Here is a 24946-nt window from a genome sequence, read left to right on the forward strand (position 1 = left end):
TAACAGAATGAAACCAAGCAGGGGCAACTGTCCCACCGCAAGGACTGCTTGGTGTTAACTGTGGGTAAAAGTTGAGGTTTAAGGTGACAAACACTGAATTGATAAATACAGTGTTGTTGAGTAATTGAGGTTAATCCCAGCTTCTGAGCAAAAGGACTGTATTCACTGTGATCGGCTGATACAAACCCAATAAGCATCGTGTGTGGGACAGTGGTGCCAGATGGTTATTGTAATGGCCCTTCATGTAGCTGGTTGTTGCTGTATGAGGTTACTACTGACTGACCAAATTAAATCTCCCTGCACCTGTATTGCTACGGAAATGGTGGTGGTTGGTGGGTGTGGCCACCTGGGGTCTTGTAGGGAAGGTTAAACGCAGGGTCTAAGGTTGAAGAAGGGAGTTTACCATCTTCTGTCAGATCCTGGGAAATGCCATGGGAAGGTGAGCAGTGTTTGAAGGTGGAGAGAAATGAGATACTGAATTAAAGGTATTTGTGGAAATGGCTACAGTATGAGATTGCAGGTTTTGAGCATAGGCCCAGGGCAGTTGTACTAGCCTAAAATCTGCCAAGCAATGCGGGAATGAAAATCTCTTAGGAAGCACCATGCCCTTCTTCTCCCCGTCAAGGCCAGAAAACATGAACTGAGCTCAGCATGCCTGCAAACGGCTTCTGCAGGAAAGGAGGTGCCAGGGATCAAACAGCATTCACTGCAGGTCCCCTCTGCTATGCAGGTTGACACAGTATGAGAGCCACCTATATTCCTGAATTTGTGCTTGGGTGCTTCATGGTGTAAACTTGCATTAAAAATCGTACTCTTTCATGCAGAAGGCATCATTATGATCATGCTTTGGAACCTCACATGACACAGTGCAGAATCTCACCCTAAATCTCTGTATCCATCCCACAGGATGGAACCCATCTTTCAGACAGTGAGAGCTTCAGGAGGAGCTGAGTATCCATATGTGGACATATATGGAGTTGATTAGCCATATAAGTCCATATATGGACTTTGTAGGTTAAATTATCTCTGCCATGTCACTAGACAATCTCAGCAAAGTGAGCCTCCTTCTGTGCAGTAGGTTTGTTCCCTTTCAAACACGGATACCACAGCCCAAGATGGGTTCCAATAACGATCTGGTTAACAGCGTACACCAAAAGACTTGTACTAATGCTTTGTCTACTTCTACTGCTGTTCCTCCTTCTTATAGACCCAGGGATCCTTTCAGTCACTGTGTCACACTGAGAGCTCAAATTGAGCTGCACCAGGAGGTCCTCTTATGGCAGTAGGGAGATTTTTAAAGCATGGCTTGAGAGTAAGCAGTGCAACATTGTCGCCTTTTCTGAGAATCCTCTAAAGCAATAATTCTGAGAGATGTAATTTTTTCCCCCTTTTAAGTGGGATTTAACACAGTCCTAAAGATGAAAATTCAGTTCCCAATGTAGTTTTTCTATTTGTTATTTTATCTTTTATTTTTAAGCTCTTATCCAGCTATTGCACTTATCCTAGACTCTTAAACTCTGGTCCATAATTTCCTGAGTGCACAAGTTCTCCATGTGTGTATTCATTCAAAGGTATTGCAGAGCTTCCAACAAATGCAGTAAATTCAGGAGAAAATATGCAAAATTTGGGTCCAGCTTCAGTGCAAAAGCGTAATAACTTGATTGCGTGGTTCCTGAAAACAAAAGTGACAGGCTCAGACCCACTCTCTGGTGAGTTGGGGCAAAGCTTTGAAACAAAGGCTTGAGCTTGGCTCTGTTTTGCATCTAATACCGAAATCCCAGTTAAGAATTTGTGACCAGCAGGTAAGGATAGTTTTAGTATGGAGTTGAGGATGCTCACCTCAGAAGTGAGCCTCTGTCACACTGAATGTTTAGTTATTTATGCCAAGTCGAACAACATCACTGAGGAACAGGTCTTTCTCTGACTCCTTGCCAAATTTTGATAGCATCGTGGTTAGGGCACTGTGCTGGTAGGTAGGAGAGGAAAGCATGTATGCGAGTTTCCTATTTCACAGGGGGGTGCCTGTACCACTAGAATTGGTACTGGAATTAAAAAGAGATTCTCATTCTTGTAGCTCTCTTCCTGAAATTTCTCAGTTCCTCAAATTTGTCCCCTAACTAAAATAATTTGGGGAGTTTTACCGAATCCAGCATAGATGAAACAACACTTTTGGCATATGGATTGTGCACTGAAGAAAATTCCCCTAGTTCTGCACATGAATAATTGGCAAATCCTGCTCCATGGAGAACTAATCAACATCAGCAGAGTAACATTACAGCATAAGCTGCTATTGCTGGAAGGAACGGGAAAGGAATGGAATGATGAAGAGAGTGCTCGGAGGCTGAAGCTCTTGGACTTTCAGCTATTAGACTGATCTCTTTTCACAGTGGAATATGGCAAACATTTTGACTTCTCAGAGATCCATGGTTTACCTCAGAGATGGGGCCCAATATGTCTTTGAGATCTAGATGTTCTGGTTATATTATTGACATAGTTCATGGATATAAAAATGGATGTAAGCGAACATTCCCTTCCATTCCCTGTAAAGCAAATTGATGGAAAACCTGTAGAAAGAATTTGCATTATTATCTAGGTATGTCATTCCATGAAAAACAAACTGTCTTGAAAGGAGAAAGACTCCTCAAAGTGGTCTACCCCTAGGCTCTTTTAATCCCCTCTGGTTTTGCATCATTTCAGTTGCACAAAACTAAACCATCCACAGTTTCTTTACATCATTTCCAAACAATATGTCCTCTAATACTTTGATATACTTAGAGGATGAGGCTTTGATTTCTTTCACATCTGACGTCTGGACTGGGTCTGTGAAAAATTTACCACTCTCTTTTTAGACTGAAGTCAATAATAACCGTCCTGAACCTCTGTTTAGGATTGTGGATTATGTTTACATTATTAAAAATGTGTATGATATAACAGTAATAACAGGGACATCTTTCTCTGTGATTGCCCAGTTTGACCTGAGGATGGTAATAAAAACTGATTATCTTTTAGACACTTCTTTTCTGGCACTCAAAATTAAAAAAAAAAAAAAATTACTAGCATTATAATAAAATGGTTACTTTATTCCTGACCATTGTTCACTTTTCTCTTCCAGAATGTGACCTTCCCCTGGAAAGGTACTTAAGTGATTTTAAGGGCATGGAATAGACTATTTCAGTTGGAAAGGACCTACAATGATCACCTAGTCCAACTGCCTGATCAATTCAGGGCTGACCAAAAGTTAAAGCATGTTGTTCAGGGCATTGTCCAAATGCCTCTTAAACACTGACGCCCTTTCACCACTTTTGTTGCCCTCCTCTGGACGTGTTTAAGGACCTTCACATCCTTCTTAAACTGTGGGGTCCAGAACTGCACACAGTAGCAGTGACTTTTTTTTTTTCATAGTGGTGGTTTTTAAAAGTTGGGTGATATCTAAACACAAGTATATGTGGAACTGCACAAAGAAATGAGACAAATCTGTTTCAAAAGAATTGATTTAAAAATATTGTCCTTCTGTTTTCCAGGACAATTATTTTTCAGTTGACAGAGGTAAGGTGAGAAAGGAGAGAATTGTAGCTATAGAAAGTGTGGGGCTGAGAGGCAGGAGAGCTGGAGAGAGGACCGTAGAGCCTAGCCACCATGAGAAGAGGGAGGGTGTGCCCTGCTGTGGGGTAAGTGGAAAGAAAGATAGACTTGGGGTGCAAAGAAAAGAAGATTAAAAAGACTAGGAAAGTGAATGAAACAGGATGAATATTTAGAGATGTAAAAATTAAAAAAATATTTTAAAGATTAGGAAACTAGCATTTAAAGAAGAATAAACTAAGCGAGGTGGTGTGTACGCTTTGGTACTAAGGTGGTTACAAGCAGTAGGCAGGGGTTCATTAGCTTTGCAGAGGCCCAGACAGGTTCACCATGCCTCATTCTTGTTGATTTGATTTCCGTGGAGGCTCAGCGCTTAATTAGTCTTTTTTTAATACATCCCCAATGAAGTAAAGAAAAACACCCAAATTTTTGTCCCTGAGCTTCAGTCCCTGTTCTGAGAGAGTAAAATGGGAATAGTATTCTGTTAATCCTAGGAAACTCATGAAAGTGCCTTCATTAGAGTATGTATCTGATTCCCCTTGAAATCAGCGAAGTTTGGGTGTCTGACTTCCTTTGAGATCCTCATCCCAAGTAACTTGCTCAAGGTCACACAAGAAGTGTGGTTGGGAGGTGAGATTTAAATTTAGTGCCTCTGGCTATTGCTTTTGTCTCCAAGGCCTTTTCCTCTCCGGGACATAGTAAAGTCTAGAGGCTGTTAACCTAAGGGCTCCCTAGTTCAGGAACCAAGGGGAAGCTGGGAAGCAGTGTACCCGGTTGACCTAGAAGGGTTATATAAATACTTATCAGATTTAAGCTAAGGAATGTTGGTGTCTCCCTCTCTTTTCCTTTTTCTTACCCCTTTCTTTTAGGCTTTGGCTGAAATAAGACATCCCAAGCTTAATATTTTACTGTCTGGTTGGGGCAGGTTGAGAAAAGCCTTGGTGCATCTATGTCTGTGCCAAGGCAGAACAACACTTCACCTGGAGGAGTGTGTTCAATGAAGGGGCATAGTGCAGCTTTCTGCTTCTTTTCTCCTCCTTTTCCTTTGTACTTAAGGCTATGACCCTGGAGCACACTAGTATAATAGAAAACTATTCTGAGGGAAAAGATGGGCATTGAAGAGAAGATGCATTAAAATATTGCAAAGGCATAAAAAATGTTAGTAAGAGACTGTCATCCTGGAAAAAACCAAAAGGTTTATCTTATGAAAGTTTATACCATGCAGTGTTTTAGCGTATCATCTGGCAAGTGGTCTCCCAATAAAATGTAAATAAGAAATTGTCCTTGGCTCATGGTGGGGTATGCTAAGAGAGCCTGAAGTCCTTGCTCCAAGACAGGGGCTACTAGGGAAGATCATCTGAAGGCTCAGATGACAGGTAGTTAATGACGAGTGGACAGCCCATCCATCACTAGGGACTCTTGGTACCAGACTTCATCATGTCCCTTTGAAAATCTTTATTTTTCTGAAAAGCTGACAACCATGTTAGTGAGTCCCTGTTTTGAAAGGAGATTCCTGAAGACTTTTTTTGTAACTTTGGAGAACATCTTCTCTCTTGTTATCTTTTGGTTAGTTGGTTTTGAAAGCACTGAATGATGTCTCTTTTAAAAACAAACAAACAAGCAGAACTGGCAATTTCTTGTTGTTTTTTTCTTTAAATACATAAAATGCTTTGTTTTGTTTTGTTTCTTAATAGCTGCCTACAGCAATTCACTAGATTAAGTTGAATTCCTTTTCAAAGAAAATAATATGCAGCCATTGTAAATTTGTGTGTTGGTTATGGTTCCCAGTGATGACTAGACTCTTGTGTGGAATTCACTTTGTTCTGGTTGCATGAGGGATTGTGTCTCAGTGTGAAAGATATCCAGAGTGAGGAAGGATTTATTTTTCTTTGGGAGGGCAAGTGAAGGTGGAGCGAGAGGAGGTTTAAAACTGAGTTTTGCTTTCTGATGCTGAGGTTAATTTTCAGTTTTACTGTTGCAGGTTTACAAGTCAGGTGCCTCATCCAGGAGTTAGCATGTTTTTCTTGTAATTTATATATTGTGTTGGATTAAAATTAAAATATGATTCAGCTGGAAATGTGACCTAAGCCGTACTACCCAAGCTTAACTAAACCGAGTGAACCGAGTTCAAGTTACTCTCGGGAATCCATTTCCATTGGGTATAGAGGGATTGAAATCTTACCTCAGTAATGTGGCTTAACCTAAATCTAGGCTGACTAATGGCTGCATGTTTTGAGGTGATCTGTGTCTGGTCTCCTGGCCATACAAATGAGAAACCTGCCCAGGTATGCTCTGGTTCCTCTCTGACACTCTTTGTTCTTCTTTCTGGTGGGGTTCAGTGTGTGAGGGGCTGGCATGGGTTAGGCTTGGCTCAGGGAGAAGACCCCTCTGTGGGTTCAGGCTAGTGTCACCAGCAGGCTGGCCAAGCTGTGAGCCCTCCTCCCACACAACCATGCACAACATCCCATGCAACCACTCTCAACATCCATGTGATCACACACGACGTCCCATGTGCTCACAGGGGGCTCTTCCAGGACTGGCTCTGCATCTGCTTGCCCCAGTGCAAGAGCGCAAAGGGGCTTCACTGGGACTAAAAAAAGCACTCACATCTCACACACACAGTCCCGGCCACGTCCACCCCCTGAGGAAGACGGAGGACAGAGGGTGGAGGTTGGAGGAGGCTGCACTGGGTGTGAGAGCTGGCAGGGGAGGAGAGGAGCCATGGGTCTGTTCATGAGGGGCTATGTGTCAGAGCAGCAGAGTTACTTGCATCTTACTAACCTGAGATTTTTTTTTATATTAAAGGAAGAGTTTCATTTTGTAAAATGCAGGTCTCTCTTCAATGTGACCAGAAGCAAATTTATCTTGTTAGCACTTATTTACAACTGACAATTCTCAATTAGCATTTGAGCCTAGATTCCCATTTCTATAAATCCCTAATGAGAGTATAAATTACTAATGAAAGAGCTAAATCTCAGGGCCAAAGTCTTACTTCATTAACACACTAATGTAGATCTGAAGTGTTTCTGTTCGTCTGAGCAGAGTTACTTCACAATAACACTGGTGTAAGCGATATGGGAATGAATCCTCAACGCTTTTGTAGTGTGCTGCATGAAGTGATATTGTTCTGTCTAATTTTCAAATTTCGTTGCACTTAGGGAAAAAGTCTCAAATGTTTCTGTAGTGTTGTGCTCAAACCCATTTGTCTGATTTGTCTGGCTTCAGATTTGATTCCTTTAAATGTCTTTTTTCTTCTTGCACCTGCTGCTCAGTGAATAAAGGCTGTGTGTAACCCTAAAATATTTGTCACCTTTTGGTGTAATCAGTTAAGGATTTTCTATTTATTTTAACTAACATTTAATTTATAAATGGCATGGCTCGTAGGAAACAGGTAACAATTTAAATTTCAGAAATGGTAGAACTGAAGTAATTTATGATAGATTTTAAATTTCTCATTGTTTTTGAATGTCTCTTGCTAATCTGTGATAGTATTAATAGGCTCCCGTCGCAAAGATCTAACAGTAAACTCACTGTACTGACTATATCCTTGGTTTGAACACTTTATGAGTGCTAATACTTGGTCAGGCGAGGATTATCTTACCTACTGTAATCACTAGAAATAGACCCTTGTTCGAAGGGTCTTTTAGGAAAGACTTTTAGAAAAGGTCTTTTAGGAAATCATCTAGGTAGTAATGTGCATCCTATCGGTGTCAGTGATGCTGTCTTTGACGTAAATGCCGACAAATTCAATAGGCTTACCTGGTATCACAATCTCAAAAATACATTAAAGGCACTGGGCCTGGTCCCGCTGGATACTGCTCAGTGTCTGTTCATCTCTTGCTGCATTATAGTGTCTGGCAAGGGTCTTTCTCATCCCACACTCTCAGTAAAGTTGATGAGGGTCTAACGTGAGTTAAAAACTACATGATCCAGCTTCATGTTTGATTCATCATGTCCGATGTTCAGATTTTAAAAGGCTGAATCTTACAGGTAAAAGTTGTACTTGAAGGCCAAATAGCAATAAAGCGTGGATTACGATTTCCTCTGCTAGGTTTGCAAACTCTTCCTCTTAATGAGCTCCTTTAGTTAAGCCTGTTCAAAGAGTTTCTTAAAAGTGTATGAGGTAATTAATTAGAAATCCTAACCAATATTACATGGATGAAAATTATAAAGCTAAAATTGCTATATTTATCAAGAGTCAAAGAAAGCTAGCATCGTGATGTAGAGTGAATAACAGTTTTACTATTTCTCTCAAGTTGGGAAAGTTCAAATACATGTTTAGTAAAGGAGAAAAGGCTACTAAATATTGAAACACTGGCACAATTAGAGTAAAAATTACTGTACAGCTTTTTTATAATGTTTTATAATATATGACTAAGTGAGTTTCTAGTATTCTTAGAACATTAGCATTCAGTCTTGTAGAATATTTTATACTGTATATTACACACGATTGTACTGGCTTACAGGCAATAGAAAGAAGCGGGAAAAATATAACTGCAAATAGATTCTTTGACTATGCCGAAATGAACTCGGAGGAAGAACACACTCTTCTAGATCTTAGGATCTTTCTTCTTTCTAGGGAAAAATGTACAGAAGCAAAAACTTGCTGCATGTTAGCAGAAGATGCGCATATTTAACATATTAAGCCTTAATATAGCAGTCACAAACTAAATCAAGCTGGTTTTCTTGTTCTTGCGAAGTATTGAGCAAGTAAAAGCTAGTAAGGGAAGTTATCCTTAGCAGAAGGCTGCCTCTCTCCTAGAAGGTCAGATCTGAGACACTTAAGATGAGACTGGTCTTGTAGTTTATAGCTGCTGAAGCCATTGCTGTAGCCAGCTAGATAAGTTAGGACTGTTTGCGTAAGGGCTCTCTGTGAAGTTATGAAATGATGCATCAGCTTTTCCTCTGAACAGCACAAAATATTTATTTCAAACCTCTCAATGCCTGAAGATAAAACATAGATTTGGTGTCACATAGTTGGCAAAGGCAGTTTCAGAATTAGGCATTCTGAATCCTACGTGGCATGCTTTATAAATGGATGTTTTTAGTCTAAAAACATAGTTGTCATCTTGCTAATACACCAATATGTAAACAGCAAAATGTTGATGTGCAAAAATGGAAGAACAAATATAAGACATTTTGTAACAGCTTACTTTATTTCTTGTAAATACTTCTTTTTTGGTGACATACTAAAATAAACAATCGTAAGTAGAACTGTAACAATTTTCGTGAGCACAGTGATATCTGAATAGAAATGAGGACTGGAAGAGATTCTTAAGTCTAATGTTTGCCAAGAATTTGTCTTTTAGGGGTATGTGTGTGGGTTTGGTTGTTTTTTTGTGTTTGGTTTTGTTTGGTTTTGGGTTTTTTTGTGTGCTGTATACTCTGTTCAACCCATGATTATTTTGTGGTTATAAAGTTCAGACAGATGTGAAAATGAAATAAAATTATTGTTGTACAGTGCCTGAAACATATTTTAATTGATTAAATATAATCAAGGTTTCAATAGCAAAAAGAATAAATGTAATTCTGGCCTTTTTTAGTTAAGAAACAGAAATAATTTGAAAACCACAGAACAAAATAAAAGCAATTTTTTTAAACATTCAGAAGAAAAATCCAGTCAGTAAAATTACATTTCATTGTGTATACTGTATTTAGGTTTTACAGGAGGCATTTTTAGAGTTAACAGTTTTGTATATACCATAAGTAAATAGATGAGGAAGGATTTCTGTCAGATGCTATGGTGACAGGCTTTAGTTTAAATCCTTAAGACAGATAGATAGAAGTAGATTAACTGGCCTTAGTTATTTCATGTTCCCTGTCTGAGTGGAAACATGTTTCCACGTTGAGCTAGAGTGTCCTAGCAGCCTGAAGTTGTAATGTATTTACTGCCTTTTGATGCATCTTGTTTAACATTTGCTTAACATATTTATTCAAATGAGGCTGGGCATTTGTTTATCCCTTATCAAACAAAGTGGGACAGCTCTAGGACAAGAGCAAATAGACAGTATCAGCAGAAGCACCTTAAGACTTCTTTTCTTTGTGATAAGATAATACTTAGCAAAGAAAATACCAACACCAGAAGATATGCTTATGAAATAATTTCTTAGTCAAATGTTGGGTAACTTTTGCTCAATCTCTTAAAATGTAATAAACTTTAAAGGCTGCAAGAAAGCAAAAATGCAACAACCAACCTTAAACCCAAATCAAACTCCTCCCTCCCACCCCCAACCTGAAGCACACCAGCTAACCCAACTCTGGGAACATCTAACCCAATCAAATAAATAAATAAACTTAAGGATAAGGCTTCTAGATGGAGTATGATTAGAGTTTAATTCAAGCACTTAAAACTTAAAACCCAAAATAATCTATCCTGGCTGGCAATTGTTTGGATTACCTTGAATAAAGAATTGTCCATAGTGTAGCTTCTAACTTTAACATGATGGTGACACACGCATGCTCCGTCCATCGCCCGTTCTCATTTTCTCTCTCCTGTTCTTTTTCATATTGATTTCTATTCTACCCTGCACTCATCGCTGTGATTTGTTTAGACAAAAAGTGTACCAAATCAGTAACAATCTTAATCACAGCTGATATTCGGTTCTGGCCTCACTCTCAGGCATCTTCTGTCCCTTTTTGTTACCTGCTTTAAGGATTAAGTGCCCAGACTTCCCCTTAGATCTGTCTAGCACAGTCCCACAACGTCAGTAGGTCACACAGGTGTGTCACGGGGACGGCTGTGGAAGGTAAATGCAGAATTCCTCTCCATTGTCCCTTGGGGAAAAATCTGTCCATGTAGCCACAATAACTTCCCATGCACTCTTTGCTTAGGAGGGTTTACCGCAAAATCTACACTTAAATATCCTGAACGTGTGAAATTTGATTTTAAATATAAGAGAGAGAGTAACCCCTTAGAAATTACCTGCTAACCCTATAGCAGTGAGTAGTCTCACATAAACACACTAATCTCCAGAGAACATGAGAGGAAAAGATGTCTTAAAAATTATGGTGATTTAATTTTATTTTGCCCTAGAATGACATTCTCCTGAGTATTTGTGAAAATGAAGATGAATATGCAGGGCTACATTTGGTTGATTTCGCGCCAGATGGCCAGTTGCAGAGGCTGAACTAAGCTGAACTGATTGATTCGTTTTTGCCATATTGCATGCTGGCGTTTACCAGAGTTCACATCATTCAAATACTAACATTTTTGGTGCTTTCTCTTTTTATTTATTTTTTTTATTTTTCTCGGTTTCTTGGGATGAACTCTGCTTTCCTAATGGATTCTCCTCCTCTCTTTTCTGCCTCAGCCTTTAAAGGAATCAGTCTTTTCCCTACCAAAGGGTTGGTTGGGATTTTTTTGTCTTTCAAAAGATTTAATAAACTGCTCACAGAGATAGGGAAAGGAGGAAATGCAGAGGGCAAACGTGCATTATGGTATTTTTTTTCCTCCAGAGGTTTAACTTTGTCTTGCATTAATTTATCACACGTGAACGGAAAATACAACATCTTGTATTAAAATGGAATTCTTAAAGTTCTGGTGTTTCAATTTACCTATTATTTTGGGGATCACAGAGGAAGACATTTAAATTCCCAATGTTCTAACTTTCATGGATATGTTCCGTTAAAAGCTAACGGAGATGATATCAATAGTTACACAGAAATTACTCCAGAAACTCATGGAAATTAATAGAAAAAAATCCACTTTCCATGTGTTTTGAGCCATCTTATAGATATTTATAATAAACAGTACATAAGGAGTAGGATACCTTACGCGAATGTGCACATACACATAATTCAGAATAGGTACATTTTAGGGGAAGATTTAAAAGACTTAATGAATGTGGGTTTTCTTGTTAAGTTCTGTGGGTTTTGGAGAGATTTCAGCAAAACCTTACTATAGTGCCTTTCTATGAAAGTGGCAGTATACGTATTTTGATTATTTTCTATACATATGCAAAGCCTGTTGGAATATAAAAGAAAGTAAGACCTTCTCAAAAGAATTTTAAATTTTGCTGTAAAATACAATAGTTTGATCATTTTGTAGAAGGAAAAAAAAATCTGAGTATATACTACGAGATAAATATAAGCAGAATAGTCCTTTGGCAAAAGAACATCCATGTTTGTGAGAGGAGTCTTTCTTTTCACTGTGTAACCAGCCATAACTCTAAGTGTAATGTCAGGAGCCACCTCTTTGTTAGGCCAAGTGATTTGCAAAGCACAGTTCCTCACTGATTTCATACCTTAGATAATGAGGGCTTTGGAGGGTTAGAGGAGGGGGAAAAAAGTGATGAGATTTATGCCTTATGGACAGCACTACCCATTAATTAACAGGAGAAATTTGGATCAAAATGTTGGTCAGAAAAACAGTAAGAGATGGCAAAGCCCTACCTTGACAGATGCCAGTAGGGATTTTACTGTGGACCTGAAAGGTACTGGGATTTTGCAGAGAGGAGTTTGGGACATGGTCGTTATGCGGGATTGGACCTGCAGATAGAGACACCAGCTTAATCTCTAGTACGTTGCAAAGTCCGCCCGGTGCTTTATGGGGCAAATCCTTCGCTGGCCAGCGCAGCTGACCTGCGTGATTGACACATGTTTGTGTGGGGCTGGGAATCCTCCAGATTGCTTCAAAACAGATATTTATGCTTGCTGGCTGCTGTAGGCCAGATGATTTCTTCAGGAACTACCCCTAGGGAGGATAGGGCCATCCTCATGTCTCCAGCTCAACTTCGTTGCAGTTTGGTCGGATTGTCCCCACCAAAATTTGCCCAGCAAAGCCACGTGGGTTCCTCCACTGCACTGGGTGATGTGGAGGCAGGAGCACTGCTTGTCCGGGGTTGCACACCTCTGCTCTGAAACTCTGGCTCTTGGTGGCCCCAGAGCTCTGGCACAGGCATGCCCTGCTGTATGTACCCACTGACGGGGGTGACAAATGGGGAAGGGTTTTTGCAGTGTGGAAATGCACGTATAAAACAATGAAAAATTTGATAGAAAATGATTTTTAAAATATCTAGAACACCATGGATTTACTCTTCAAACCCAAAATATTCTCTGAACTTTTTCACATAGCTATTTTACCAGCTGGCAGAGTGAAAAAGGTATAGCACTGAAGCAGCCAGTCCTAAAGTTTGCCATCTACCTCACCCCAAGCACCTCCTGACACTTGTGCTCAAAAATGCATGGTGGGATTGATATAAATCTCAACTTTTCTCAACAATTCTCTGCACATCTTTGTCACCTATAACAGTTCTGTGAGTCAAACAGAGCAGTCAGAAACCCAGCCTACAGGATTGAGAAGGATTAAAAAGGGTGAACCTACAGTACTTTATTGAGCTAGGTCCTCACATTAACCTGATCTGATCCTTTAATTACTATGAATAGAATAGGGCTTACAGTCCTACTTAATAACACCCCATGCTTTTTATTCTATAAAGAGCTTTCCTATTCATGTGGCCTCTTCTTTTCAGATTTACAGATTTGTAGCAAGAAGGAATGCGTGGTTTTTTTCTGGCACTCCAGGGGAGAAAGCTACCTAATGTGTATCTGTGGGATACTGGAAAGCATAACCACAACCTTTCTGTTTTGAAAAAAGTTATTTGAAAATCAGTCCGCATTCAAGTTATTTGTTATTTGGCAGGAAAAGGTGAAAGTAGAAAAGGCAACCAAACATAAGATCTTGACTTTATAAAGGTAGTAGAAGGAGCTTAGCATAGTTTCTATGCTAATCGGAACTGTGATCAAATACAATGCATACTTTTCCCCCTTCCCGTGCACATTTTCCCCCTCCCCATAAGCTAAGAGAACCAGCACGTTACTGTAACCTAGGCAGACTGATATATACACATATGATCATATATATGGGTGATATATGATACTATAATTAATAACTGGTATTTTCTCTGAATTCAGGAAAGCAGCTGCAGCCCGCTGATAAGGTACTTCATGAGAATAAAATCAAAGCTGAGCATTGATGATTATAATTTGTTGTGATTGAGAATGGTGAAACAATCATTTTATTTCTTGAATTGAACTGAAATATGAGTGAGCCGCTGGGTTAAAAATGAAAAGGGGATACAGGTTGTGATTAAGAGCCTAAGACATTGTGCTAAGAGTGGTATAAAAAGTAGGAACAGTCTCCCTAATTTTTACATGAACATATTGTGCCTACCGTCTTGTGCGGATCCACCCAGAGGCCAGGTTGAGGGAGCAATCCGAATCTGTTTTTGAGTTAAAGATGGAATGAGTGATGGGGGAAAGTAGAGGGTTTGGGGATTTTTAGGGGGGAAGGAAGGGGAAAGAGAGAAGAGGAAGGATGAATCTGACCAAAAAATTGGTGGAGGTGGTGGGGAGAACCCAATCAAAATCTGTTTTTTCTCTTTTGGTCATCACTTCCAGTATGATTTGCCTGAGCACACAACCCTTTGACTATTGTAATTATAAAAAGATTATAGTTGTATACTGAATTTGGAAGAGAAAGACAGTATGCTGTAGATATTTTACCATTTGGAAGTTTTTCTGCTTATTAACGAACACCACATTTCAGCATTATTTTAAGGCTAAAACTTGATTAACATGCAGCAATGAAACTGGTCTAATTTTATTTCACTACAAATGCTGTAAATAACACTGTTAGCAAAATAAATACTGAAAAAATATGGTATTTGACAGCAAAGATGTACTTAAAATATTTTATCATAATTCCTTAGCTTTCACAAGACAGGTATTGTTAGGAGCCAGTCTGATTAGTCTATCAAAGACACATCGCTGCCTCCTTCTCCCCCACCCTCTGGCTCCTTGAAGATAGAATAATCTTTACTATGCTTTTAAGGAATAAGGATTTAAATTGAAGCAAACCGTGAAACTGCCAAAGCATGCTTATTATTGACAGGTTATATGAAAATGATTGCTTAAAATTCCACCCCACAGACAGACAGACAGACAGACAGACGTGTATAATCCCTACTTTAGCATTATAGTCTTTCTCTCTATTGCTACTCTATACGGCTGTAATCTCAAAAGACCATTTATTCAATGTGAAATATTGTATGTTCCTCTAGCCTCCTTCCTTGATTGTGTTCCTAGGGCCTTGTTGGGCAATTGATTACTCTGTGCACAACCCCGCTGCTTTAGGTATTAATGGCAAAACCCCCATTGTCTTCAGGATTTAGGCCCTTTATGATTTTTTTAAAGTTCATTATATTTTGCAGGCAACTGAGTTTAAAATCTGTGATTGGAAAGACTTACCCCTCACATCTTCCTGTGAAATATTTTACCTTTAGAATGAAAAAGCATTTGGAAACTGTAGGATGGTTTTGATCTGCCGGATTAAAAGGAATCAGTACTGAAAATGGATTCACATCATCTTCTTTTTGGGTACCCAATACTTGAGGGGAGGGGGAGGAGAGGAAAAATAACAGCTGATTTAATGTAAGTGGGCTGAATTCCCTCTCCTGGTGGGTCTTTCAAACCTCCAGTTTCTGTTCTTGCCATCGCTCTGTGAATATCCCCCTCCCCTTTTTGTTAAAAGGCCTCAAAAGACTTTATTCAATGTGAAATATTGTATGTTCCTCTAGCCTCCTTCCTTGATTGTGTTCCTAGGGCCTTGTTGGGCAATTGATTACTCTGTGCACAACCCCGCTGCTTTAGGTATTAATGGCAAAACCCCCATTGTCTTCAGGATTTAGGCCCTTTATGATTTTTTTAAAGTTCATTATATTTTGCAGGCAACTGAGTTTAAAATCTGTGATTGGAAAGACTTACCCCTCACATCTTCCTGTGAAATATTTTACCTTTAGAATGAAAAAGCATTTGGAAACTGTAGGATGGTTTTGATCTGCCGGATTAAAAGGAATCAGTACTGAAAATGGATTCACATCATCTTCTTTTTGGGTACCCAATACTTGGGGGGAGGGGGAGGAGAGGAAAAATAACAGCTGATTTAATGTAAGTGGGCTGAATTCCCTCTCCTGGTGGGTCTTTCAAACCTCCAGTTTCTGTTCTTGCCATCGCTCTGTGAATATCCCCCTCCCCTTTTTGTTAAAAGGCATTTCCTATGAAAGCCTACAAAAGCAGCTTTCAATATGATTAAGCTTCTCCTGTAAAAAAGTACAAAAATAAGGATACATTTGGGTCTGTATCACCCCTCTATTCAGCTGCTTTAATTTGCATAGGCTACTTCCTAAGGACACCACACATGAACACGGAAGGCTCCTGCGGTCATTAGGGGCTACCCAAAATTTCATTTATGAAATTCCAAGGGGCAACAATGACCATAACCCCAAACCAAATTGTTGGAAAGGCCCAAGCAGCTTGGCGTAGCTGTGGGCTCACCGCTGGCAGGTACCAGTTTTCCAGCCTTACCTGGAGTAAGCTGTTGCTTGACGGAGGTAGAGGGAACTGTTGTCTCCTGAGATCCCCATCACTGGTGACGTCTATCTCTGGGTGTTCCCCTCTGTGCAGAGGGGCAGTGTCTCACCCTCTCAGCCGTGAAGCACCGCTCCGTGGGTCCACTTCCAGAGATCATTTGCTGATTCACCCTCAGTTAAGGCAAACCATGCCCCACCTTACTGTACATACCTGTAAAATGGGTACAGAATAATCTATTTCTGATGGGTTTTGTGAGGGAGGTTCAGTACCTGAAAAACTTCTCTGATGTTGACTTTTCTCAACATCAGCACCTGTATCTCTCACTTGCTGATTTATAGAAATGCGTATAATATTTTTCTCCAGCAGATTAGTATCTGCGTGAGATATTTGTGCAGCAATTTACAAAGGTGCTGCAATAACACATGTAAGCATTTTAACAGGGTAGTGCTGAAAAATAAGCTTGAACTGGAACTGCGATTTGTTTCTGCCCTTGTAAGAAGAATAATTTTTTTCTTTAGTACATGACGATGTTGCAATGTAATCTTTATTACTAAATGAATGAATGACTGGTGTTGCTTAGGGCACAGGCTAAAAACCGTTTTCACGTGAAGCCCAAATATTGTTGCTGTTGCAGTTGTCCTGTTGTTTTATTAGCTCTGAACAATGTTGGACTACTCTCGAAATCTAATAATCTCTGTAAAGTGTCTTCCCTCGGTAGCATCTTTGATAATGGAGAGTAGATTCTAAAAATACAATAAAAGCATAAAAGAGAATATTATCATAACTGCTTTCAAAAACTAGAAAAAAATGAACAAGTAAAAAAGACGCGGACTGCATAGAAAGGAAAAAGAAGAAAAGGTACTAAATGTTAGTTTTTAATCACTTTGTGTGTGTATTTATGATTTAATCTGCTAACAGCCATGTTAAGTACAGCATAGGATTTGGTGCATATTTCAGTGCCAGATACACACTCTTTTTTTTCTGAGGAGAAAGAGAATTAACAAAAAAAGTGGTATGTTTTACTCAAGTTATTAGTTGAATTATAAAAAAACATATCTTCTTTTTTCTTAATGACCATCAGTTGCCATCAAACATATTTAAATGGAAAATGGTTGTTTTAAATATTATAACTGTTCTGTATATTCCTCATATTAACTAAGCATCTTATGATCTCTGAAGAGCAGAAATGGCCCTCGAGACAAAAACATCTTTCCAGTGTGTGTGTGTGCGCACGCATGCATGCATACATGTCTGCCTATACATATACAGATATGCATATGCACAAGGCAAAGAGCTTCACAGGTTTATAACTGGAGAACAACTCCTGTGGTTTTCATTTGATTTTTAAAAGCAGAAAATATGAATTCTGCCCTCAGAATGTCAGAATGTTACAGCACTTTTGCTATGTAAGTGGAAGATACATTTTTTTAATTATAATCTTTTATACCAGTGACTTTTACATGAAACAACATTTGGATGTTTTATGTTTCACATTTATTTAAACAATCATTGTCTCTCTCAAAATATTTTCCCTGAAACCTTATGTACAGGTAATAAAAACCTTGTATGGGAGCAGGTTCATCTGATAATAGCAATACAAGGTTGTCTGATTATGCCAAAATGATATTGGAGAAAGGAGATTTTATTAACTGACTTAGAATGAAAACCATAACATCTATGGGTTTTCTCCCTTCCAAATGGACCAAAAGCTTCATTAGAGAACAGAAACCTTTTTTTAAAGGATACTTACTAGAATAGAAAATACATTTAAATTGAAGCCTAGGGAACAAATTATAACTATTAAATTTCTTTGCCAGAAAGATACTTTTTAATTTTACTTCTCCCCCCCCCCCCCCCCCTCCACTCACCCCCTATCTTTCATGCACCCCCCCATGTAGCATCTTGATGTAGCATCTACATGCTAACACTTCAGGCAATTCACTCCCCTTTTAAGTGGTTTGAGAGGTAACCTCAGTTCACAGAGCATCCGAAGAGCCAGGTTCAGTGTGACTGGATGCCACACACACTTCAGGCAATTCACTCCCCTGTTTTAAGTGGTTTGAGAGGTAACCTCAGTTCACAGAGCATCCGAAGAGCCAGGTTCAGTGCTACTGGATGCCATACTTATACTTTTCTTCTTGTGTCTTTGTATAGGTCAATAGTACCTAGGTTCTGCCATCCACATTAGGCTTTTGAAACGCTAGTTTTCCCAGTGCTTTTGATGTGCATTTCACCTCAGGAAAATACTTGTTCCAGAAGGGATTTTGCCTAGCATGTTTCTGTGCAGGAACAAAAAAATGAGTGTTGTTAGCTATGTTCTTGTAGAAACAAGGTTTTTCATTCCTGTGTTTGCAAAGGCAGTTGCCCACTAGCTCTGGCAGTAACTTTTCTCCCTCTTTGACTATTCGCAGGATGACATGTCAGCAGGAGCTGTTGGTAGAGAGTTGTATGCAGTTCTCTGCTTGCCTAACGGTTGCTTTTTGTAGGATCATTTTGCCTCAGATTGGACTCTTTCCGGTTTTGCAAGGCAGACATTAGCAGAAAGAAGGCGCACGCTAGGGAGTGTCCTTCAGCCTTTCTTCCTTTGGCTCTGGCACATTCCCCTTTCCACCTCCTAGCAGGGAATCCAGGTTCCTATTTAGGACCTTTACAGGACTTCCCTGTGCCCAGTCTGAGGAGGAATCCCGGGTACTCAGGAAGGCTTTTCTCAGGGCCACCTCACTCTGAGCTATTTGCCATTGTGCACAGTATATTTTCCAAGCAATATTGCTTGTGGTTCTCATATTAGAAAATGTTGGGGTTTTTTTCCTAAATATTTTTAGCATAGGTACTTTTTAAATTTCTATTTCAAAAGACTTTATTTGAAAAGATGAGAATAAGTGATTATGTGCTATATATGAAAGAGTACTTTGCTTAAAAACAAACCCCCAAAACCTTATTACCGCTGCAGAAGTTTTAATACAAGCATTTTCGTCAAAGCATTCAAACATCTAACATTCTGCACTTCAGTAAACTACAGACTTCTCCCATAAAATGAGATATAAAAGCCCAGCATTTAAAAAAAATGAAGTCAATAAATTAGTGGAATCCATATTTAAAAACAAACAAACAAAAGCAAACACCAAAACTTTGGTTTCAGTCTGTAGTGATTAAAAATAAGGCCACTGTGGGGAAAATGTGTTCATTGATGTAGTGGAAATGGTTGTGTCTTGCTAGAACAGAAAACTTTGAAAAATGTTTTATTTTAAACATTACAGTTATTTAAATCAGAAATAGCTATCTTGTAATTGGCAAAAAATGAGATTGGAAGAAGAATTTTGCAAAACCGACATTTTAAATTTGGGACTTCTTTTCTTGGGAGATATGCTATTCATTTCACATGATTTCTGACCTTGCTTAAATACTGAATTCTCAACAAATTCAACAAAATACCAGATTTTGCAGATGGCACGCAATAAAATATGAATTCTGAATGCCTGCTGCAAAGGTAATTTATTTTAGGGAATTGGATTACTTTGATAAAAGTAAACCATTTTCAGCAGGAAAATAGTTGTTGTTTGTTGCTCAAAAAATGTATTTACTTTAACAAAACTTGTTTTCTGTTACATAATGTAATTCCTTCAATTTTGAGCCTTTCTACGTTGCCTTGCAAATATTTTGCTTGCTTCTAACTGTTAGATTTAGTACAGCCATACAGAGTTGCGGTCTTATATATTTCCCTTTCAGTCATTTCCAGGGACTTATTCTATAGTTTCTAAATATACTTTCAGCAATAAATCAAATTTCCCACCTGAGTAAGGTCTTCTGAAATGGGCCTTGTTAAAAAACCACTCTGACAATACGGTAAGCGAATTCATAAACTACTCGATCTGCCTAAATTTGTTTAGATACCACTGAGTCCCCGCTATAAATGGAAACAGCAGTGGCCACGCTTGCTTTGCCTGACAAACCTTTTTTGACACTTAGGAGCTAAGTTTGTCTTTACTGCTGCAGAGCTGCGCTATTTAAAGACAGGACTGCGGTCATCGAAGGGTTAAAACCAGTTTTGAATTTGAGTTAATCCATATGCTAATCTATTTTAAATATCCCTGCATAACTACCAGTGTATTTTTAGCAGCGCAGTTTGTTGTTCCAGTTGCCAGCTATTTTTGATGACACAACAAAATAGGGCAGAATATAGTTTTAAGGTTTATTTTGGCCTCTAACTTTAAAAAGGGCAAAACCCCACCCTTGTCCAAGGATATTTTTGATTTGAATGGTCTATACCTGCCCTCTGCAATCAGCCAATTATTGTAAGCAGTGTGATGGGCCTGAGGTATTAGCGCTGGGAACATTCCTGTTGTCCCTCGGGTTAGGGATTGTTTTGCAATGATCACGCGTCCTGATTTGAAGATTGCACTATTAAAGTAAGGGCAAGGAATTCAATTTCTTGATGTCATTTTGCCTGGCCTGGTTTTGAAAATAGGTCACTGTATGCTATCTGGATTTGTATATTATAACAGCACCTGCTAGCATTTTTGTAGTGAAGGGTCTAGTCATATTTTCATTATAAACCCCTATTTTCAGGGGTTTATAGACTAACTTGACCATAGGAAGAACCTTCTATCTAAATGGTGGCACGCGAGGTCTCTTCTAAGGAGCATGTTTCTTACCCTGCAAATCTCAACAGATACGTGTTCAGCCATTTCTGCAGGAGTGAAAAATGAAAACGTATTTTCAGCTGCAATTTGGTATTGATAGTAGATTCCTTAAGAAAAAGATACCATGCTATGTTTGTCTTTTAATTAAAATGATATCTAAAAGAGCTGGATTTCTCATGCAAGTCTTAAGTAAGTATAGGTTATAAACATTGGTGACTGGGCATGTATATTTTATTTATGCAAATCCACAGTAATAAATGCCCTTATATAATGGAAGGATTTAACAGGGTCAAAAACTGCTTGTTTGAAAAGGTTGGTAAATAAATCATATGGATCTGAACGTCAAGTGTATGTTTACATACTCGTTTACACCGCTTTTTCCCATAACGTGGAATTGTTTCTGAGGGAGTCAGCATCACTCTGTGGCCTAATATTTTAAATAGTGAATAGATTCTCGCTTACACAACTGAATCAGCACAGCTGTGCAAAGATGTGTATTTAGCACTGATTAAATGCTTCCACCTATACATTAAGAAATCCAAACCAAGTCCCTTACTACCACTAACTGTAGGTTTTTGCAGAATAGCTGTGAAGGTGCATTTCATCACCTGCCATACACTTCCTAACGTGTTTTACTTTTTGTTTTTAATATGATCAGGACCAGCCAGGCAGCGACAGAGCAAAATGAAACTTCTTCTAAAACAAAGATAATAAAATATGTTCGAGTAACATTAAAGGATTGTCTGAAGACTGCCGATGTAAGGAAATTCAGGGTTAATGCTGCGTTACTTCATTTTGAAGTCAACCCCATTGCGCCTGTTTATTGCAGGGGTCTTCAAACGGAGCGATCGCACAACGATGTGTCGGAGGCTGCTGCAGCACCCGGTGGGCTGAGCCCAGCGCAAAACTTTCAGATGGCTGAATATAAAATTTCCGGATATTTTTTGGAGGGAAGGGGTGCCAGGGAGGGGAAGAGGAGGAGGACGGTCCTGGCCAGCGTCGCTGGCGGTGGCCGTGCCGTGGGGTTCAATGCAGCACAAAAAAGAGAGGCGGATAAAACGCCAGTGCCCAGGACTGTGCCTCATTTTGGCTAGACATTAAGATTCCTAGAAGTATTATTTTTGCCCAGTCCTCGAAATACCCACCGGTAACCCAAAATCCCCCATCCCCTGCAAAGCCAACAGTTTGCTACTTAAATGGGTTTAGACTTAATTTTAATGGAAGTGAAACATAGTCGATGGAGGCAAATTAAAACCATATAATTTTGTAATCTTAGTTTAGCTATAATTGCGGCAATAAAACAGTGGCAAGAATAATTGTGGAACATATGTTTGTGAGTGACATTATCTAGGTGACTTCCCTTTTACGGCAATGCGCTGCTGTCCTATTTGTCTCCCCCTCCCTATGCATTGGAATGACAAACCTGCGAGCCCGGAGTTAATGCTGATTGCGGCAGCTGCTTACACACCGAGTCTCCATGGCAACCGGGGACGTTGCCACGCAACCGTATTCTTTTAGGGACGGGGAAAATGCCCAAAGGCTTACTAAAAATACATGGAAGAGGGGGGGAAAAAAAAAAAATCTTAAATTTTCTTATTGCTGTTAATGGGTATAAGGGACCGCGCTACCGCTTGAAAGCAGAGGTCGCGCAAATAAAAACCCAGCCCTGACCTTTCAAAAATTGCTTGCCGTTGCCTGAAATCTCGAGCTTTATTGACAAAGATGACTTTTGATCGATTGTAAAATTGGTAGCTAACACGCGGCAGCCCTCGCAGACTGCAAGATGCAGAGCTGGCCCATTGCTATTCCGGAGGGGTTGAAGGTCAGCCGAGAGCCATCAATGCCGTATTGATCAGCGGAGCTGAAAAATGCCCATGTTTACAGCTCCTCGCACCGTGGGGCTGCGGCCCCAGCCTCCACCGGGCTCCGCCGCCTCGGCGCATGCCGCGGAGCAAGCCGTCCTCCCAGCAAAAGTGACATCACTTCACTCAGCTCAGCTGTTTCTGCAGTTTTCTATAAATAGCTAGATAAAAAATTGAAGGCTGCTTTTGGAGAATTTAGCCAGCCAATCTTCTGATCGTCAGCAGACAAGGCAGGCTGGTTTTTTTTTTTTTTTTTTTTTATTAACAAACGCTGCAAATCTTCCTCCTAGTATTTGCAGCTTGACCCCAAATAACCAAAAATTGTGAATGGTATACATGGCTGCATTCAGGATTGTCCTGGGATGGATATTTAATTCATCACTTCTCTAGCTGTTAAAATATGATCAGATAGGAGTGAGGGATGGAGGGAGGAGAAAGGGTTGGCGTTGCTGCATGAGATGTGCAGGCCTGGTGTTACGCTGATGCGGCACGTTTGCTGAGCTTGGTATCACCCCTACCTGCAGAAACCCCCATGTGCCAGGCTCCCGGGTGCCCCCCTGAATTAAACACACCACGCACTGGAGTCAGAGCTACACCAGGGCTCTTGTTGGTTGTAATAGCAGAGACAAAGTATTCGAAGGAAGCAATTAGAAAAACAAACAAAAGCATGCTTCTTATTTTTCCTTGATTCCGATTTTGACACTCTATTTCTTAATTAAACCTCTAAGATAGCTGATGAAAGAAAAACATCATCTGCCTGGTCTGTAAATAACCTCTTGCTCGATAGTATTTCCTTCTGGAAACAGGAGCATTAAGAAGCTGCAAAACACAAAACAAAGTATTGAAACTCTCCAGATAAAAATGTGCATTCTGCAAGTTTTATGAAATTTTGGAGACCGTGGCAGTTCTTTTGGAAAAAGGAGAGGAAAAAAAAATTGTAAACATAAGAAATAACAACCGGTCCGGGTGGAGAAAAGCATGTCCTCTGCAGACTCCATCCGCAGGTAGCCATCATGACGAGCTCCTGTTGCTTACCGTGCCTTTGCCATTCCTGGGTTGCATTCCCAGCGGGGAACGAGCAGGTGTCAGGGAAAAGGAGAGTCTCACACAGCCCATGAACCTCAGTCAGTTCTTCAGCACTCCTGAGCGCAAGCCTGTGCGCAACATTGCACAGGATCAAACCGCAACTGTCCCCATCCTTGTTGATTTGAACAGGGAGCTGAAACTGCTTGGCAACGGAAAAGATGAAAGTACTTGTTTTTCAGAAAAGTTAATGGCACTAGAAATAGAAACCAGACAGTTCCTTGAAGGTAGGGAAGAGGAGACCAGCAGGTTTTCTCTCCCGACTGCAGTGCTGATTGCGGTGCAGTGGGTACTGCAAAGTGAAACTCTCTGGCCAGCGTAGTACGAGGGATTAGAGCAGAGAACTGTAATAACTCATGCTGGCCTCGAAATGTGCATCTGTCCCTTAGCAATGGAAGTGAGAATGAATTGCAAAATGTATGTAAAATTATTGATGTATGGCACTTTAGAATACATTTGTTCTCTACAGAAACTGATCTATAAATGATCCTGAATGTAAAATTCAGATTCTCTTCGAGGATGGAGATCAGTGAGGGTTGTATTCTTAAATATCTTTTGAGTATCTGGGTGCACGTGATCGAAAACCAAGCTGCAGCTGTTCATTGAAATATTTCTGCTAGGGTTAATGTTTAGTCTTTTTGAATGGTCAGTATTGACGTTCTGACTTGGGAGGGGAGAAGAAGAAGGAAAATGGCAGAATGAGGTAAGTCCAATCTATCTTCTCTGCAGAGTGGGCAAAGTGGTATTTGACCCATTAGTTGAGTGGAATGCAAATAAAACAAGATAGAAGAGACAAAAGAAATGAAACTTTATAACTTGCTGAATATAATTTGTTGCAGAGAAAACTAGCAGTTGAAAGATGGAGTTTAATTTTGCCCAGAACTTGTTAAAAATTTATCCAAATTCCAGAACAACTACCGGTGAAGTATTGCCATAGGAAAAAAAAAAACCCAAAACCCAACAACAGAGTTAAAATTATTTACTGGGATTGTATTTAAAAACCTGAGTTATGTTTTAAAAGAAATTTATTTATTTTTGCATATAAACGGATGTTGAACGCTTATAACTTGCTGAATTTTTCAGCAATATATTTATTTTTCAATAATGTTCACCTTTTCCCATTATCATTGAATTCCATAACACATTTTAAATAGTGCTGTTTTTTAAATGTATATCTTCCACTTTGAAATAAAGCACACATAATTGGGATTTTTGGTGCTGAATCAAGTTAGTGGTCTTCCTACTAAAAAAAATCACCTGTTTGGTAAAGGCAGAATAGAGAGGGCTGAAAATAAATAAGAACTTCCTACCTTCCTAAGCCCAGCATCATCTTGTCTTATTAGTCAATACAGCTGGTATGTATCGAATACTGAAAAGCCGGACAACTGTTTTTATTATCTTTGCCTGATCTCA

This window comes from Aptenodytes forsteri, unplaced genomic scaffold (genome assembly GCF_000699145.1).
Source record: "Aptenodytes forsteri isolate BGI_AS27 unplaced genomic scaffold, ASM69914v1 Scaffold396, whole genome shotgun sequence".
Taxonomy (NCBI): domain Eukaryota; kingdom Metazoa; phylum Chordata; class Aves; order Sphenisciformes; family Spheniscidae; genus Aptenodytes; species Aptenodytes forsteri.